This window comes from Epinephelus fuscoguttatus, linkage group LG12, assembly GCF_011397635.1.
Source record: "Epinephelus fuscoguttatus linkage group LG12, E.fuscoguttatus.final_Chr_v1".
Lineage (NCBI taxonomy): Eukaryota > Metazoa > Chordata > Actinopteri > Perciformes > Serranidae > Epinephelus > Epinephelus fuscoguttatus.
Genome location: NC_064763.1, coordinates 30988012 through 31008165, shown reverse-complemented (window position 1 = coordinate 31008165; position 20154 = coordinate 30988012). Strand labels below are relative to the sequence as shown.

At 43.1% G+C, this 20154-nt stretch overlaps 1 protein-coding gene across 2 annotated transcripts in view; it reads left to right on the top strand.

The window, feature by feature from the left end:
• The first annotated feature begins 6120 nt into the window (after positions 1 to 6120).
• The window catches only part of caln2 (calneuron 2), a 51437-nt gene continuing 37403 nt past the window's right edge, over positions 6121 to 20154 (top strand). Inside the window, exon 1 of one of the 2 annotated variants that reach the window (XM_049592907.1) lies at positions 6121 to 6131. The gene's annotated coding sequence lies outside the window, so the exon portion shown is untranslated. Of the gene's footprint in view, positions 6132 to 13827; positions 14706 to 20154 lie in introns of those variants that run through there. The other variant, XM_049592906.1, reaches the window with a different exon arrangement.

Sequence of the window (20154 nt, the reverse complement as noted above, 5' to 3'; positions counted from 1 at the left end):
GTGTATTTTGCTGGGAGCTCACAGACTGTACTTGTAGTTTTCATTCTCTCTACTCTACCGGGTCCGGGTCGCGGGGGCAACAGCCTCAGCAAAGAAGCCCAGACAGTCCTCTCCCCAGTCACTTTCGTCAGCTCTTCCGAGGGAACCCCGAGGCGTTCCCAGGCCAGCCGGGCGATGTAAGCCCTCCAGCGCATCCTGGGGCGACCCCGAGGTTTCCTTCCGGTTGGACATGCCTGAAACACCTCCCAAGGGAGGCGTCCGGAAGGTATCCTTACCAGATGCCCAAACCACCTCAACTGGCTCTTCTCGATGTGGAGGAGCAGCGGCTCTACTCCGAGTCCCTCTCAGATGTCCGAGCTCCTCACCCTATCTCTAAGGCTGAGCTCAGCCACCCTGTGGAGGAAACTCATTTCGGCCGCTTGTACTCGTGATCTCATTCTTTCAGTCACTACCCAGAGCTCGTGACCATAGGTGAGGGTTGGAACGTAGATCGACCGGTAAATTGAGAGCTTCGCTTTCTGGCTAAGCTCCCTCTTCACCACAACGGACCGGTTAAGCGCCTGCATCACTGCTGATGCCACCCCAATCTGCCTGTCAATCTCCTGCTGCATCCTACCCTCACTCGTAAACAAGATCCTGAGATAGACTGCGGCTGTAGCACCTTGAATTCAGCCAGCCCAAACAGAGGGGAGGTCTGATTCTGGATTGCCCCCGACACCCAAACAAACTCCCAAACATTCTGTTGCTGTTGTTGCACAGGTTAGATTCACGGCTGCTGGCCACCAGCCCAAGTTGGGCGAGCCACCCTAGTAAAGTCTCTGTGCTGGGGCTTAGTCCCAGACAATCTCAGCCCAATATGTGTTCCTACATGTGTGCGCATGTGAGCGTGCATTTGTGGGATGAAGCGATGGCCCAAGAAAAAATATTTTCACTGGAGCCAATCACAAGTTTGCTGGGCTGCTGCGGACAGAAACACAATTCCAAGTTAATGCTACTGCAGCATGTGTTAATAGGCAACTGTTTGATAACACGTGCACCATAATAACTCAGTATTGTATTCAGAGTTTGTTCTACAACACTCGAGTTGGCAAACAAAAACTGCTGATGCTGCTTCAAGATTTTATAGAAAGATACAAATTAAAGGAAGTAAGATTAACTATTGAAGGAAGACTACCCACAAAATGACTATTTGTATATCACTTAGTCACAATGTGTTACTTTGCTGCCATGGAAAATGGTGGACATATTGGTTTATTGAATGACTTGGGACCATGTTTAACAACAGCAAACCTATATCAGAACATCTATTACAAACTCTCACACAACTCACGCAGCATAATCCAAGTCTCATTTATCAGTTGTTTGTTCAGTCCTTCCCAAACACATGCAATTTCCCTAAAATACCTTATTGTTGGAGTTTGTGTGAAGAAAGCATAGATAAGTCTCACCGTCAGTTCAGTTTTTAATAGTAAGGTTTTTGCAAAAATGCATGTACTTGCGAAGTAGCCTACCGAGTGCACGACTGGATAAATGACTCAATGGATGAGTTGTGTGAGAGTTTGTAAACTGATGTCTTGATATAGTTTTGTTGTTGTTAAACGTGGTTCCCAATCAATCAATAAATCAATATGTCCACTGTTTTCTCTGGAGGCATACAGGAAGGTTTGCTTCACAAATTCAAGGTAACACAGCGTGACTAATTGATATACAAATGATCATTGTGTCGGTGAAGTTTTCCTTTAATTACCTAATTTATTTTACACTGAGTTTATTGACTTTGCATTAAGAGCGAGAACTCAGGGGTTTACCCATTGACAGATTTACCCTTTCAAAAACAGATCCGGTGGTTCCCATCTGGTCCTCTAATCTCCCTCTAAACTAATCTCCCATAGAGTGTATTTGATTTTTCTCCTTCTCCACTTTCTAGCTATCTTTGGCTCCCTTTGTATTCATCTCTCAGTAGATGATTTTTGCTCTGTGCAGCTACTCTCTGGGCCAGTGGAAAACCCCCAAACCATCAATCCCGCGTCCTGGCAGCCCCAATGCTGTGGCAATGAGATGTGAACCTGTGTTGTGACAAAGCTGACCTCCTTTTCCGCGTCTCTGGGGATTGTGCCAGCAGGAGGCGAGAAGACGGTGTAGGGGAGGAATCGAGGGAGACATGGATGATGAGAAAAGGCAACTGTAGACGATGAGCTGAGAAAACTGGGTTGGTGGAGGGAAAGGTGGAGTAAGGGAGTTAAATTAAATCTAAGGCAGGAGCACTGGAATAAGGTGAGGAGGGCGAGGAGACTTGCAGAGGGGGCATGCATGTGAAAGACAAAAGGCTGGAAGGCAGGAAAGTGGAGGGAAACAGGTAAATTAAGGGGGAGGAAAGGTCAACGGATTGGGGTGAGTGGAACAGGCTGCAGCCGATGGGGGTGGGAGGTGATGGGGCAGGTGGCGTTCCATCACTCTCTCTGGTTTCTGCATCCTTGTGCCTTTAGCAGGAGCTGATTTACTGCCCACCACCGAATAAAGATCCCCTGCACGGTCGCCTGCCTCCGTCTCCAGTTTAGTGCTCCCTCCCAGGGGTGATATTAATACCTGAGGAAACACGGTGCTCTTATTCACCTGCTGCAGTGGGGACTTTATAGGGCACTTCGCTACCAGAGAGGAAGAGCATTACTCACAAAAAAAGTGTAGGGTACTATTGTAGTTGCAAAATATTCTCTGCTTTGCAATAGCGACACTCTACAGTGTGGTTATGGCCCTTCACCAGAACTTGAATGGAACAAAACAGCCTTTTGTTGTCGCACTGCACTCTTTAAACGGTTGTCTGACTGGTGCATTTACTGCAAAACGTTTGATAGCGTTGTCATAGAAATTAGCTCTGGTTTCAGCTGCGAGTTTGGTCCAATTATCAACATATGACTCAGAAAGCTAATATGTTGCCATGGCAATTCCCATGGCAGCTGAGTTGCATATTCCTGTTGCTTGAGTCTGACAAGCTGGCCACACATGAAACGACATGTATTTCCATCACATTTTTCCTATTCAGATTTGGTTTACAAAGAGAGATGTTATGTTATACAGATTTAGACTCACACACACACACACACACACACACACACACACACACACACACACACACACACACACACATGTCCTCCTGGCTCCTCATCAAATGTCTGTTTACTGTAACCTCGCTGCTCTTCCCCTCTCCTCGCTCCTCCATCATTCACTCTTTCTCCTCAACTTCACCTTCCCCTTTCCTCTCTTCTTCCTCACCTCTTTCTCTCCACGACCTCTCCTTCACCTTAAATCTACATAAACTCTTTTGCTGCCTCTCTCTTTCCCACCTCTCTGCCGCTCTCCTTCCCCTCACTGTCCCTGCACAACCCTTCCATCCTCTCGTCCCCTGCTCCTCAGTGATGTTTCATTTACTTTAATCTAATTTGATGTTATTTAATTTAGAGAGCCGTGACTTGTGATGGCTCAGCAGGGATTCGGGGGTGTAGCTGCACTGTCGCATATGTGCGTGTGTGTGTGTCCCTGTTTGGGTGCGATCACGCGCATGTGCGTGCATCCACGGGCGTGCAGTGTGCACACATGCACAGATGTGCCCTTCGGCGGAGCAGAAATGTTTGATTTTTGCAGCCTGAGTTTGTCTCGGAGAAAACAAACTAACTTAGAATCATGCCAAGACGGTCATTACTTATTTACACGGCTGAGTAAGAGTTAGGAGACAGCATGAAGAGCCGGATTGAAAGGATGATGAGGAATAATGTTCAGATAGCCATTGTGGGGGAGAAATGAGGGCTGCAGGATGAGAAATAGATGAGAAGAGGAAGCAGAGGAAGAGGAGCGACCTTGGGGAGGCCAGATAAACAGACGTATTGTGATTTATATGACTTCATGCATTATTGACAAGAGAATTATTAGCTGCAGGGAATGGTCTTCACTTGCAATAATCTCCAGACTGTTTTAACATGCTGCTATATGCTGGCTACGAAGACAAAAGTGTATTGCACATTTAAATTCAACCCAAAGGATCTACTCTAAGCTACAGAGGACAGATGCGAAAGTCTGAGATAAAGTAAAATCTTGTCCGTGCAGTATTACCTGAGATATGTATCTGCTGAAACAAGATGCCTCGGGCACAGAGCTGCTTTATCAATTCTGTTTAACCTGTAGCTCCAGGTGTGAGACAGTATTCCTGTCAAAAAATACAATTCAAAAGTTTGAAATTGATTGTAGCAACAAACCTGCAAGATAATAGAAGATAATATTATATACTAATATAAAGCAATTGTGCAGTTAATCTATTTGCAAATTTAATACAATATTTTTGTGCAACATAGTTGAGTTGCTGCTCATAATTAATTTAAAAAAAGCCTTTCAGTAATTAACATGAACATGGGAAAATATAGGATTTTACTGACTCTTGAGTAGAGTTTAATGTATGTTTTTAGTGTCAGAATCAACTCATTTGCCGTTATGCACTCAGAATTGTTTGTTTACTTTATAAATCATGAAGTTTTAGCTCAGATGAACTTATAATCCTGTTAATTTTTATCCCTAAGACTTTTTCAGAGAGCAGCAGTGATGCCAGCGACATTACCATATCATGAATTAAAAGTAATGTAATCATGTTTTAATTAAACCTCATTTAGGTCTGTTACCAGCATGCAGCTGTGTGTGTGTGTGTGTGTGTGTGTGTGTGTGTGTGTGTGGGACGGCGTGTATTACTGACATTGTGGGGACTTGCCTTGTCTTTTCAGGGACAAAATGCAAGTCCCCACAACGTAAATCATTACATTTTAGGGTGAAGACTTGAGTTATGTTTAGGGAAAGGTAAGGGATTGGGGTTAGGGTAAGTCTTCAGGAAATTAATGTAAGTCAATGTAAGTTCCTGAAGTGATGGAAACATGACAGTGTGTTGGGTGTGTGTGTGTGTGTGTGTGTGTGTGTGTGTGTGTGTGAGTGTGTGTGTGTGTGTGTGTAGGTGATAAGTAAATCCAGTCAGTCTAACAGTCTTTAAAGGAACCAATCTCATACACGTGCTCATACTGCTGCTCAGACAGAGACATGTTGTTACTGTGCTGCACTCTCAGTCTTATCTCATTGATTCAGCAACTTTTTCTATTTTTCTGTTTGTTGCTCATCTCCTCCTGCGTTTTTGTATTTACCTTTCTACAGTCTGGATTAAATCGGGTTGGGTGCGCACCTTTACTAACGCTTTTCATACAGTTATACACAAAGATCCAAAGAGATTCAACAATACTCACACAGAATGTGTTCACTGAAATGTTTTTTATCAGCTTGTTGACTCGGTCCACGTACTCTGTGTTTGTACGTGTGCTTTTTGGATATATATTCAGGCTGATCCAAACCCAAACCATTTGGAACCAGACAGGATAAGAGGAATGCTGCTGCACCAGCTGAATTCCCGTGTCTGGAGGGATGATGGACTGGCAGCTGCCTGGCTCAGAAGAGAAAACAGACTAGAACAGCTTAAACCTACCAAGGTGTGAGATTTATTCATGCTGTGTGTGTGTGTGTGTGTGTGGGTGTGTGTATGTGTGTATGTTTGCCAGCGTTCCACGGATACGGGTTTTTTTGAAGACTGATTCTTGATATATTTTGCATTGAAGGTTCCTGAGACTGATATTTCATGCTTTACATTTGAGCATTTTCATGCCAAAAACGATAAGATTTCTATCACCTCATATTTTTTTCCCTCAGGTGGAAAAAAGCTTTTAAAATAGCATTTAGGCCATCATGTTGCACTAAAACTTCCCCTGAAACCTCATTAAAAATGTAATTGTTTCAGGGTTTAGCAGCTTCTATTGAATGCTGGGGGAGACTCTGGGATAAACGGGGCTTTTAATTTACCAAAACATTACTGGATAATTAAATGAGGAAATGAAATCTGCAAAGAGCACAAGGGGGGATCTGTGGATCAGTCATGTCCACAGTGAATGACACTGACTGACAAGTAGCAGGATGATATGTTGTGACATATTGTGTAGTGAGTGTGTGTATTCCTGAGTGTATCTATCTATTTCAGGGAGATGATGAGTCACCCAGTAATCTCCAAATGGAAGCACTGTTACATTTTGAGGAAACATCCATCATGTCTCCAGCAGGTACTTGCAGGTCATCATCGAGGTAGTCGCAGTGCACTGCTAACTCATTAGCAGTTCTACCAACCTCTCACTTTGCCTGTTACTACTCCGGAGCTGGCGGTAATTCCTAATTTTATGGTCTGCGGACAGCAAGGGCGCCAAACTATGTTAAAGTTACCGTGGCTAATGTCATTACAGCCTGTCAAAGAACACTTCACTGTAGTTATTTAGCTGACGGCTTACAAACAGTGAGCACCTGAAGCTTCATTGACTTTTTCAAAAGCACTCTCTATGCCCTAGTTGCATACTATATACTAAATCAGACAGTGTTTTCATTATGCAAATACAGCATATTCCTAGTGGGGGAAATGCTTAGATCAAATATGCTCACTAATGCAATCATGCAATCTAAAATTGCTCCATTTTTTGAGTGTGGTGCTGATGGACACCATTTCCCCATAATTCAGTCTGCAAAGGAGCTACTCACAGCTGGGGGAAAAAAGGGATGGGAAAATGGTGGATGGTGGTGTGATGGTTCTGCCAAAATATCTCAATTTACTACACAGAGTATGCTACTCTATTTGTACATGATATGGAATGGGGACACACTGACTGACAGAATAAGGTTACTTCCTTTAAACGCTGCACAGTCTTATAAAGCAGGTACTTATATTGGATATCCAGTAATGTAATCCTGCTCAGTGATGTATTGCGATCACATTTAGTTACTTGTCACACAGATAAAACATTCAACATTAATTTTATTTCCTGAAATATCTGTTAAACATTTAAAACATTTACCTTTGACTATCTTGCTCTTGCTTTGGTGTGCCAAAAAAAGTCTCACAGCCAACACAACTCATAAGTCTTTCAGTAATGTAGCAGTTACAGGACATTTATGGGTATTTTTGGAATATGTAGTGCCTTTACACATAACTACCCAACCATGGACAGGATGCCTCTGGCTTAAGCCTTAGTGCTCTGGGCAAAATGATGTGAGAAAAATAGATTTTAATTTTCCACTCAGCCCCCACAACCTACACAATGTCAGTCATTTTTATGACGTCTCATTATCTTGTTTAATGTTTCTGTGTCTTCACACAGTCTTTTCTGCACAGGTCTGCATGTTAAATCAAGTCAGTGTTGCATTATTTATGTGGTGTTGCAACTTTAAGTTTTACCCTCAGCTCTTGAAGGTATTTTACAGGCAAAGTATCCTTGAAAATTCACATACAGCAGTTTGTATGATATCTAATGAATAAGTGCCCCACGAGTGGCGTTGTGATGTTATATGCTTAACGTAAAGCTAGGTACTTACAAAGTTACATAGGTTAGGTCTAGGAAAAGAAACATGTTGATGAGGTATCTTAAAATCATGCAAAGTTCACTTGAGGCCTGTTTCCACTGAAGAAGTTCCTGGTACTATTTGGGGTGCAGGAACTACTACAGGAACGTCCTCTCGCTCGGCCCTCTCAACCGCCATGTCTCCACTGAGAGAGCGGAGTCGGAGGAAGGTTCCTGTAAAGTTATGGGCTCTGGATGTGACGTAATCGTTGCGCGACCATTTTGACCGGGGCGATGTAAGGACACCGTTAGCGGTTAGCCGATAGCAGTGTCTGTAATAACTCAGTAAATGGCCCGTGAAAAAAAATATTTTTTCCAGCGGATGTCTTAGTTACAACATGATTGAGCTAACTGGAGTAGTTTCATGTCGTATCCGACAACGAGAGGCTTTTAACAGATCACGTCCTGATGTGAGCTTTGCTGCTGCTGTTAGCTGTCCCTGTCAGCTGATGCTTTCTAGACATTGTGATTTCCCAAAACTGAATAAATACCACACATATCAACACAAAACTGCTTTGCTAGCTCAATCATGTTGTAACTAAGATATCCGCTGGAAAAAAAAAAAAAATTTTCACGGGCCATTTAGTGAGTTTTTTTTACATGGCGGCGGAAGCTATATGAACGAGCTAACCCTCGTCTTCTGAGTTTTAAAAATGCTGGCTATTTTGTTGCTTTCTGTTGTCGTCACATCCCGTCTTGTGTATATCCAATCAGCACCAAGTAATCCCCAAGCCCCAGCCAGGAGTCTTTCGGGGCCGTTCTGAGTACCTACCCCGAGGCAGGGACTTGTTTAGCCCCTGTAAAAGTTCTGGAACTCTGTCCTTCGGGGGTGGTTCCTGCGGTGGAGACACGCACCAACGGCTCCGGCCCCGTAAAATTACCCGAAGTTCCTGCGGTGGAAACGGGCCTTTGGTTTCATGAGGGACATGAACACCGGTCTTCTGTGGGAAAGTCCTATGTTGGTTTGACCCATTCACCACTTCAACTTGTTATGCAGACTTTTGCTCTTTATATTGACTCCCCCTTTATCCCGGTCAGCACATTGGTCACATGTTCGCATAAGAATTACTGGCTCATGATTATGTCGGTTAGTACCATTTCTGGGGCATTACTTTTCATTGGTATACATTAAAACAGTGCGTGACTTTTAGACTTTACAGACTTTTACAGCATGCATGATGGCCTTGCATATTGTTGGGCTGGATGACCTTTGAGCTGTAATGTTGCGATTAAATGATGCATTGACTTCAGGTCCAATTCCAGCTTCACCTGTTTACCACAGATTTCTCTTGATCTCTGTCTTTAATTCATTCGCCAAATATTTAATTATTCACGTACGCACACAAACACCCAATATCACACTTATCTGCTGATTGTTTTAGTATCTCTTGTTCACAATCCTGGGTACATAGGTGAATGTGAATTAACCTCCTTTTAGGGGTTTCAAATTGAATTTTCGATGATGCCTACGCCGCAAAATCCTGGCTGACAGGAACCTGTTATTTCCCCATGGAAGGTCATCGTTGCTGCAGGACTTGGAATAAGCATGGCGGGGATGTGGAGTGGAATGGATGATGACAATATTTAAATGCTAATGAAAATGAGGTTGGATTTGGAGAGATGTTGAATGTATTATACAGCAGGGTTGTGATCTGAAACCATAATGTGCTCTCTCATGTTCCCGTGGCTGCCAGGTTCCCACTTCATGAGGGAGCAGGATACAAGATCAAGGCACCGCTCCTCTGCCAGTTGCAACTTTACAAATTAGACAGAATTCATATGAGGAGTATTTGAAGTACCACACGAGTATGTACAGAAGAGGACCGTGTCTTCTACAGCTTTACACTGCGGTATAAAGACATAAAGGTACAGTTCATTCTCCATTATCTCCAGTTTGACTTTTATCTTCATAAGACTCACACAAACTTTGCCGCCCTGCAAGATAATCCTTTCATTTTCATAAATACACCACTCCGAAAGAGGCTATTAAAACAACACATTATCATCACCTTTCAGTGTCGTGGGGAAAATAAATTGCCATATCTGAACCTGAACTTTGAAATGCTAATATTCTTGTTCAGAAGACTGCTGTAGTGTGACCTCAACAGAGACTCATTCAATCTATAAATTCACTCTGACCCGTTCCTCTTTTTCAAAACGTTTCCCTTTTTTCTCTTTTTAAAGATGGACCATTTAAAACTGTTATTTTACTTGTTTACTAAGTAAATTGGACTTGATTTGAGTCATGGGATCATCACAAATAATCCAAGATTCAAATGCAGCCCTAAGACCTTTTACTGCATGTTGCTCCCTTATATTTCTTGGCACTCTCCACTGTCAACAATCTAATTTAGAAAAATCCAGAGTGTTAAGTCTGTCACTTCAGGCTATGTTTTAGTCATGGTCGCATTTATGTAGTGATTAAAGCTCAGGAGGCAGGATAAAAGCATATCTCTATTAGTGAGCAATAAATGGTCTGACAGAGCAAACATTACTGGAAGAAATAGGGCAGCCACTTTTGATTTCCGACGTGACTCCCTGTATTGATTTGCTGTGAGGTCAGAGTCCATGTTAGCGCATCCCTGTGGCTCTATTTGATGGTTTTCCTCTCGTGACTCCTTTCTTTATATTTGTGAAGCCTGAGGTTTTGCCAATTGTCAATTCGATCAGGTCCCTTAGCAGAATCCAGCTGTGAATGTAAAATCCATGTTATACTTAGGGAGAAGTGTATTAGTCAGTCAGTCAACAGGGAGCTGCAACATGGCTGAAAATAAGTCAAGTTCTTTGACTCGGTGGAGAGGTTTGTATTGATGGACAGCACAAAGAGGAGCTGCTGACATTTTGTCATTATGTGACAGAGTGATTTTTTTTCTCGTGAATGATTTGCAAATGCACCATCTTTGCAGCATAATGAACAGTTTAAGACCAACTCGCCCTCCGCCTACAAAAAAAAGCACTAGATTGGATTTCTTAACACCTGAGGAAATTGTGCTCAACTCACCATGAGATTTAAATTATCACCTGGCCAGATATCAGCCTCACAGCTGTGTCCCATTAGGATGGCAGATGGACTCCAGTAATATGGCAACAATTAGAGAACAAGGACCTGGATGGGACCCAGTAGTAGATTGAACGTTATAGATTTCAATTGCTACATTCCAGTATTCACTTTTTGATATTTCACTGCTGAAACTGGTTTAAAAAGTCAAAGTCTACGCTTTAAACCTACTGATGGGCGACAAATTGAAGGGGAAATGAGACAAGACTCACTGAATGGTTTGATGAGGATGAAAATGATGTGAATAATAAACTATGGCCTTCACAGTCACCAGATCTCTACCCATATAACCACCTGTGACAGATTTAGAGCGACAGGTTAGTCAGCCTTTTCCATCATCATTATTAGAGCACACAAAATGAGGGAATATCTTTTGGAAGTATGGTGTCCATCCCTCTACTAGAGTTAAAACTGGGGTACACAGAAAATAAATAAAAGCAACATTTGAAAATACACCCTCCTCCTGCAGCTCACTTCTCTCCCCTCTGTGTCCTAAGCCCTCCCCACCAGTCGACCACGGACGTATGCAGTAACCCAGTGTTTCCTATGCATTAATTTATTTAATCATATTTCATGGTAGAGTTGCACGCACGTCATTGATTCAGCTTGTTTTTGCCCTGTCCAAAAGTGAGACAAGAATTAGCAAGTGAGTCACTCCATGGTCCCTCCGCCTCGCACCGCTTCATCAGTAGAAGAGCAGGCAGCAGCTCTGGAGACTGACCTTCTGCAGCAGCTGTAGTGGCTTAAATTCGGCCAGTGCAAATCCTCTAGTGCTGGTGGTCAGTGGCAGTACTGGGTCTAAAGTGTGTAATGCCAGCAAAAAAAAAAAGATTGCTGATCGGGCAGGGAGTTGCAGCTGCCTGGTTTGCGCTGGCTGGCTTCTGACAGGGGGTCCGTCTCTGATGCTGCTGCCTGCTCTCCTCCTGGTGAGGCTGTCTCTGTAGCGGTGGAGGAGGCTCTCTCTGATGAAAGGTGAACTTGAGGCTGCAGCCATGAGGCTTTGGCTACAGTTAGCAGAAAGCTAAACTATTAGCAACAGTCTTTCTCCATCCTTGACATGCTTTCCCGACGCTGTCATGTGTTTTATTTCATTTATTGTTAACTGTCTTTATTTTGGGTTGCTTTGCAGTGTAGGCAGTTGTTGCCAATGCTGTAATAGCAGCTTTGTCTGCAGGATCCTCCACCATTGAATCAGGCTTTCCCCAAAGGGACGTGCACAGGAATCTGCATTTGTAACAGAAACGCCCTCTCTCTGAAATGACCTGTGATTGACCAAAGTTTCCTGTCACGGCCTAGTTTTTTAAAGCCTGAAACAGAGCCAAGAGGGGGTGAAGAAGTCTAGTGCTCTCTCAGTCTACTTGAATTACAATATGCACAAAGATCATTATGGGATTTTCGCCCAATGACGCCAAAATGAAACCGCCTACCCCAGCTCTAAGAGACTTGAATCTGTGACAGGAGCACTGGTGCTTGTGGATGCTTTTAATTAATTGATGTTATGACCTCCTTCAAGTTGGATTATTTCTTGACCAAGTACAGAAAGCACCCAGTTAAGATGCATGAGTTTCTAAATCTACTGTATAAAAATAAAGAATAAGCATGCAAATTTAAGCAAAGATCTAGCGCCTGGGTTCATTTCTTAGACATTAGAAGTTAAAAGTCTCGGTTAAAAGGATAAACACACGCTTGAGGATATAAAACATATTACTCATTGAGCTGGATCTTGAGCTTTTAGTGTTATTTTATTGATTGTGACATTTATTGTCTTGGTTTGTTTTTAGTATAATGCCACATAGTCCTGCCGTAATGTCTTTACACGAAGGACCATAATGAACATAAGTCTCGGGCTTAATTGTGTCATCCTTGACCTTTTTTGTAGCTGCGTGTGATTTAATATCCGTTACTGGAGGGTAAAAGACTAACACACCTTATGATGGTTTTTCTTTTAATTTGTCACACAGCTGTAAATGCTCAGTGCACAAATAGACAGGAAATTTTGGTTATTTGAAAAGAAATAACCAAAAGAGAGTAGTCGTAAAGTGATATTTTTGGGGTCAGCGTATTATAATATTGTTATGATAACAAGGCTCATCAATCCTAAGTGACACTGTATCTATCAAATGACATTTATGGGTTTGTTATAGAATTAGGGGTGATGTATGAAAAGGAAATAGCCTCTAACCGCCTCTCAATATAATATCCTGGTGCCTTTGAACAAACTCAGATCTAATTTCAACTCGCATAAATTGCACTCATGCAGTTTAGGTTGTCTGTAAACGCTGACATGAGGCGCATCACTTCACCTTCATCTGTCCTGCCTCTGCTGGAGGAAGCCCTTCAGCACCGTGGACAGCGCCAAAAAAATAAAAAATAAATCAGCACCACAGATGAGCACGTGTTCAGACAACTTAAACCTCTTCCACGTGGTTTCCAGGAGAATTAAGGGGTTAATTTGGATGAATTTGTGTTTTAGATTGGCCTAATTTCCCCGAGAAAATATTCAAAAACCTTTGTTAGGCTCATTAGATATGCCCACTGCAGTTAGAGCGCCAGGGTGAAACATCCATCAGTCTTGTGTTATCTTTACTTTTCCGTAATGCCTCAACTCACAGAGAAAACAGCAGTCTGAGTGGCCCATCACACTGTTAAACCCCCGAGGCGCACACTAAATGCATTAACCCATTGCGATCAGCGGGTGGGAGATCGATTGGCATGGTTAAATAAGTTGGTGTAACCACTTTTAATTATAACAGCGGAGCAGCGCGAGAGACACACTTTTCAACCTCAAGGCTGAGACTGCAATTGAGCTGCTGCGGTCCCACTGGCGGGGGGAAAACAGAGGCGTCACAAAGGCTATTACATAATTAGTACGGGGGGTGTAAATGGGATAGTGGCGGGGTATTCTAACTAGAGGCAGGGAGCGAAAAACGCAGGCAGCCCGATCAGGAGATAACAGGATTGGAGAGGACGTCTATTAACAGCGGCGAAAAGCAGGTTTGGGTGGAGAGAAGAATAAGGAGATGAAGATTTGGGATGGGTGGTGGGGAGGAAAGGTGAGGGGGGGATTAGACACACACTGCATCATTTAAGTACTGCGGCTGATGTCATTTCCTAAGCACCATAATTGGTCATCAATGACTCTTAAAGCTGTGAAGAGTGGCTAAATGAAAACACACACACACAAACACACACATTTCCCCAGGGGAAATGTTGTAGCTTCATTGATCCATTGAAGCCTTAATTGCTCGGACCCCACCCCCCCCCCCCCCACCCCCCCTTCTCGCTCTCTCTCTCTCACTCACTCACTCACACACACACACACAGACACACACCTGCGAGTAGGGCAGCTCCCACTGAGCGCCACGGCGTCGCAGAGGCTATTCCTTCCCGGCTCACCTATACACAGTCGCACCTCTGCTGCCGTGGCCCCCATGTGGCCCCTCCCTTACCGGACTGGACCGATAAATGGGTTAACCCTGTCACCGGGAGTAGCCGAGATAAATGCACCGGGAGCGTCGGGAGATCCCTTTCCATCCCTCCGCTGTTTCGCCGATCTGCGCTCAAAGCTTTCACCGGGCATCCTCCGGTGTTGACTCGACAGAGTAGATTGAATTTTAATCGTGATTTATTATTTTTTATAAGAGGCGAACGGCAACAGCAGCAGCAGCAGCAGCAGCAGCACCAGCTTCGGTTGTTAGACCCAGACCCGTGGGCGGCTGGGTGGCGTCCGTCTGGGCGAGCTGATAGGACGAAGATTTGGCACTCTACCTACCAACTGCTTCATCCCAAATTTTCAAGATATGGCGATGAGAAGTGAGATGTAGAAAACGGATGGGAGGCCATTCATGTGGGTCTGGGCTTCAGCTACAGCGGACAAAATCTCCCAGCACCACCACCACCACCACCATCATCCTCCTCCTCTTCCTCCTCCTCACCTAACCAGTTGATTTTTTTGAATAACTATCTAAAAAGTGTGGAGCTCATGACACACTGGTGAATCCCCGAGGCAGGTCCCACACACAGACTGAATGAGTCCATCTTTGGCTGTCGGACGGACTCCTCAAGAGCACAGGACGGATGCAAACAGACTAAACACATCTTGGCAATTCAAAAGACCCTCAGCATCTCCGCCAACGGTGTTGTAACCGAGCGGGGGGAATCTCACACCGGGGGACCAGTCGTTTCACAGGCAGGTAGGCTATACCCCGACGGCTAATTAGTGTGCCACCTCTGGGTTGGTGTGTTAAAGGTGATAAAGGTGATTACCGCGACCGCCCGCCCATGCGTCGGTGCCGCTGATGGCTGCAGAGCCGCGCAGGCGACTGCACCTGTTGTAATCAGGGCTGTGCGGGGCGTGCATGTGCGCGAGCGTGTGTAAACAGACCTCTATGTATGTGTTGACAGTAGAGATGAGCTGTGCTGTTTTTATGGCTGACAACGTAATGATGTCTGTGTCTATTTGCAATTCCGACTATTTCAACTGCTCCTGAAAATCTCTTTCCAGCTGTTTGCGTGCGTCGCGCGCGTCTGTGCGCGCTGTGTGGGTTTGATCGGTGTGATTAGGTGATTATAGGTCCATCACACGCGCGCTATAAGTGTAATTACAGTATAATTGTCTCAGCACGCAGTGGGACGTACAGCACTTCATCACTATATCGTGCTTTGTGGCTTATCAGCCGCTCTCCTGTTCACTCAGGCTGTAGCAGCTCACATATTGGTGGTGATAAATGGGGGCTGGCTGCAGTCTAAAGCCCAGTTGTATTCATTTTCATTGCCAGATGCTCTAGAACTCCACAGTCATAAAGCGTGATGGCCAAATCTGTCACCTGCCTCACATTCATCATCTGATACCCCGGGGGGACCCGCCTGTGGATGGTAACGGATGGAGGGTGTTACGGTACGTGCGTGGTGTTGGGCGGTGTGAGTGCGAGCATTTTTGGCGGGTAGCGCGCATGAATGTTTTTTTTTTTTTCTTTTTCTTTTTCTTTTTTCTAAAATTTTATTTTCAGACACCCCATTCTCGGTACAATGAGGGGGACATGTAGCAGCGACTTTGAATATCAGGCGATGTGAGTCCAGCTGCGCTCGCTCTGCTGCAGATGCGCGCAGTGTGGCAGACTGTCGTGGGTGTCCAACTCTTTACCCGTCGGGTGGGACTCTTAACACCCAACGAGCGTCGATTCAGACCACCTGACAGAAGATCAAGGGCGCACACGTCCACATCACCTCCGCCTGGGCTGCTGGTGGTGAAGCATCAGAACTATTCAGTTGACGCAGCAGCTGGTGGTGGGGTCAGAGAGAGCGTGTTGGATGACCCAGGTTGACCTCCGGGAGAGACGGCTGTAGGCGACAAGATGGGCAGTCCATCCAGCGCCTCTGTTCAGGAAATGTTTTTAGAGTACTGCCTTGATGGGTAAGAGAGAGACAGCAGAGATCACAGCTGTGTGGAGGCTGCTTGTCTTTGCCCAAGGTGACTTCAGGAGGACACTGACAGTGTGACATTGAGCAGAGACAGCAAAGAGAGCGAGTTAGAATTTGATTTCCATTAATTGTCTTTGTAATTGATTTAGCTGCAGATCTAATAAGAAGCCATTTTATTCTCGGTTGCCTGTTGAGGTAACATGTCCTTTGGTGTGTAAAATTTGTCTGCCGTCCAGTTTGTTTGACAAATCACAGAGTTGCAGTTTGCCTTTCTACAACATGGTGCTTCAGCTGATCAACTGTGGTCCCTCATTATATTTGGCAGGCGGCAGGGGCCTTATCTCTGAAAAGTGGAGGAGATGTGGAGAGCTAACTGACGGTTTAGTGGCTTGAAGTGAAAACAGAATAATTTGTTGATTTATTTTGATGTCTGCCTGGCCAGCTTACACATCGCATGCACATCACAGTCCTTGGATGCAGCCAAATCACACAGCTTTGCATGTTTTGATGGTTAATCAGTGGCTGCGGCAGTAGTAACAACCTGTTTCCTTTGATCTGATGAATACGGTTTGATTCTGTTAATACTGTTATCTTGTCTGCCTGCTTGTGATGGCAGCGCTGTGCATGTGCTGTTGGAGAAAAATACTGTTGTGACCTCTCCGCTCTTCTCTGCCATCCTGCTAATGCATTCCACTCCATGGGGACAGAGGGAGGTGAGGAGAAAACATGATTCTCCTTTCTCCCTATTCCCAGCCTTTGGCTCAATCTCAGTTGCTCCTTTTCCCTTCATCTCAGCCTCTTCCCTCCAGTTTGAGCTTAAATTTGTTCTGATCACCATGCTGCGGACTTGAATCTCGACTCCCTGGGGTGCAGGTGACCCAACAGTTCAAACACTGTCAGCCAGACCGCTTTCATTTGCTCCTTTCATCCCCTTTGCACCCCCTCCTCCCTCTCTGTCTCTCTCTCACCTGTCTGTCCATCTGTCTGTCTTTCTGCCACTCCTCTTCCCGCTCTCAGCCAGGCGATGAGGCTTATCAGATGGAGGTTTTCTGCTAAAGCTTGTCCTTGTCAGCTCTCATGCCCGTCTCTGTGACAACAGTCTGTGTTTTCACGAGTGGGAAAACCACAATCCAAAAATATATGGGAGGAAAAATAGGGAGTGAGTGAGAGAGGTAGAAAGAAAGAGAATTAGTGTGTGTGGCTGAGTTTGATGTATGTGTATGCGTCTGCTGGTTTTCGCCACGAGTGAGTGGGTGTTTCTGTCAGTGGAACAATTGTGAGAGCAGATGGACTGTTAAAATATATTCTCATATTAATTTCATATCATATGTCTTATTAATTTGTCCACTCATTAAATAATTGCTGGGTCCTGTTTAATTTGAGGAGTTGAAGAATCGGGGGCTTTCAGCTGGCTGTGGCTTATTTAACAGCCATTAAATGTTCATCGTTTTTCATCGTGATTATTTTTTGACTCTTGTGATCATTTCTTTGGTCATTTCCATGAACATATTCGCTTGTAAATGCACCAGAGATCACTGATCCATATTGACAAACTTCATGCATCATAATGTGAATTCTCCACCCACCACCGCCATCTAAAGGGGAGAAAATAACAGTGGTACATCTCATATATATGCATGTTCCCAACTAAGGGCGTAGTTTTGTTTCAACATTGACAGGGACATGTATGAAAAGGGGGATTTGGGGTCTTCACCCAGGAAACTTTGAGCCTCAAGCATGTAATTTTCTGCATTCTGGTGAATTTCTAAGGGTCATTTTTTGCATTTTCTGCATCAATTCATGATGGAAATTTCACTAACTTAATAAATGTTACTTTCATGCCTTTACTGGAGGGGGACAAATGCACATGTTCCAAATATTTAGGGGAATGTGTCCTCCGCATACCCTCAAAACCTACATCTATGCTCCCAACATCCACAAGTGCACATATAAACTTGCACCAGTAGGAATTTAAACATGGACATGTATTCATTCTGCTGAAATACACTCAAAAATTAACCTTTTGCATGCTTGTGTGCATTCATATAGATTAACATTGCACAATTCTGCTGTATTTGCACATACGTTCCAACAAATTCACTTAGCACCATAAAAAGTGTGTCCAACATGTTTACTCAAGTACATGCATGTGTACTGGTACACCTGATGGCCTAATTGGTCACCTGTTGAAATAAACAACAACATATTATTGTTAAATTAGATATGATGCCTTTAAAAAAAACCAGCCAATTTCTCTCTACCTCGTGCATTTGGTAATATTTATAGTCGTATATTTCATATAAACCTGTTGCTTGCTGTCAAACGTTTTTGTCCATCGCTTTAAAATGAACATGTGTGATGTGATCCTTTTTCCAATCAGCCTTTCTGTTGTTTCGTCTGCCATTGTGAGAAACTGAAGAAAAGGGCTTTTGTGCTGTTTTGAGTTGTTAAAAAAAAAACCTGATGCCACAGAGGGGCTGCCAATCTTCTCTGTGATTATTTTATTTATTCAACTTAATTTATTCAACTTTATTTATTCAAATTAATTTAGTCTCTTGATGTGGCAATATTTCATTGCTGTTACCATGCTGCACCGTTAAGCACCTTGAGGCAAAACTATTTTGCTTAACAGTGGGCAAATCTGACCTTAAGTGTATGAACACAAGAAGAAAAGAGTCAAAAAGTCAGCAAACTAACACCAGCTAAGATTAGTTAACAACAAGCAACTGGTCATAGACCAAGTAAGGCTGCAGCAACAAAAGCCTTGAGTGTATGAAACTGAACAGCAGTGTGTTCCAGTGTTCAGAAATTCTTTTTATTTGTAAGAGGCAAAATGTGTTATTTCTTCTTTCCAAAGTCACATAGTCACACTGTAAGGATTGCATATAACCATGGACAGATTATGAGACAATGAGCTGCTGGGCACAGATATGCAAAAGGCCCCACCACCTCTCCTACATAGGAGCAAGACACATGGCCTTTGTGCTGTTTTGTTGGTCTTTGTAGCCGTTATGCATCTTTTTGTGGTTTTGCGTCCATTTTGTATCTCTCTGAGTTAATTTTGTGTCTACTTTGGTTGTTTTGTGTCTCTTTGAGTTAATTTTGTGTCTACTTCGGTTGTTTTGTGTTTCTTTGTAGTTGTTTTGTGTCTCTTTGAGGTCATGTTGTTTCTCTTTGTGGTCATTTTGTGTCTTTTTTTGTGGTTTTGTAGATATTTGTGGTTATTTTGTGTCTCATTGTGTTTGTTTTTTGTCTTTCAGCTAATTCTGTGTCTTTTGGTTGTTTTGTGTTTCTTTGTAGTTGTTTTGTGTCTCTTTGAGGTCTTTTTTTTGTCTTTGTGATAATTTGGTGTCTTTTGTTGGTTGTTTTGTATATATTTGTAGTTATTTTGTGTCTCATTGTGTTTGTTTTTTGTCTCTGAGTGGATTTTGTGTCTTTTTTTAGTTGTTTTGTGTTTCTTTGTAGTTGTTTTGCATCTCTTTGAGGTCATTTTGTGTCTTTTGTTGGTTGCTTTATATATTTGTAATTATTTTGTGTCTCATTGTGTTTGTTTTTTGTCTCTTAGTTGATTTAGTGTCTTTTTTGGTTGTTTTGTGTTTCTTTGTAGTTGTTTTTGTGTCTCTTTGAGGTCTTCTTCTGTCTCTGTGGTAATTTTGTGTCTTTTTTGTGGTTTTTGTATATATTTGTTGTTACTTTGTGTCTCATTGTATTTGTTTTTGGTCTCTGAGTTGTTTTTGTGTCTTTTTTGGTCGTTTTGTGTTCCATTGTAGTTGTTTTGTGTCTCTTTGAGGTCAATTTGTGTCTTTTGTTGGTTGCTTTATATATATATATATATATATTTGTAGTTATTTTTTCGAGTCTCATTGTGTTTGTTTTTTGTCTCAGGTGATTTTGTGTCTTTTTTGGTTTTGTGTTTCTTTGTAGTTGTTTTGCATCTCTTTGAGGTCATTTTGTGTCTTTTGTTGGTTGCTTTATATATTTGTAATTACTTTGTGTCTCATTGTATTTGTTTTTGGTCTCTGAGTTGTTTTTGTGTCTTTTTTGGTCGTTTTGTGTTCCATTGTAGTTGTTTTGTGTCTCTTTGAGGTCAATTTGTGTCTTTTGTTGGTTGCTTTATATATATATATATTTGTAGTTATTTTTTCGAGTCTTATTGTGTTTGTTTTTTGTCTCAGGTGATTTTGTGTCTTTTTTGGTTTTGTGTTTCTTTGTAGTTGTTTT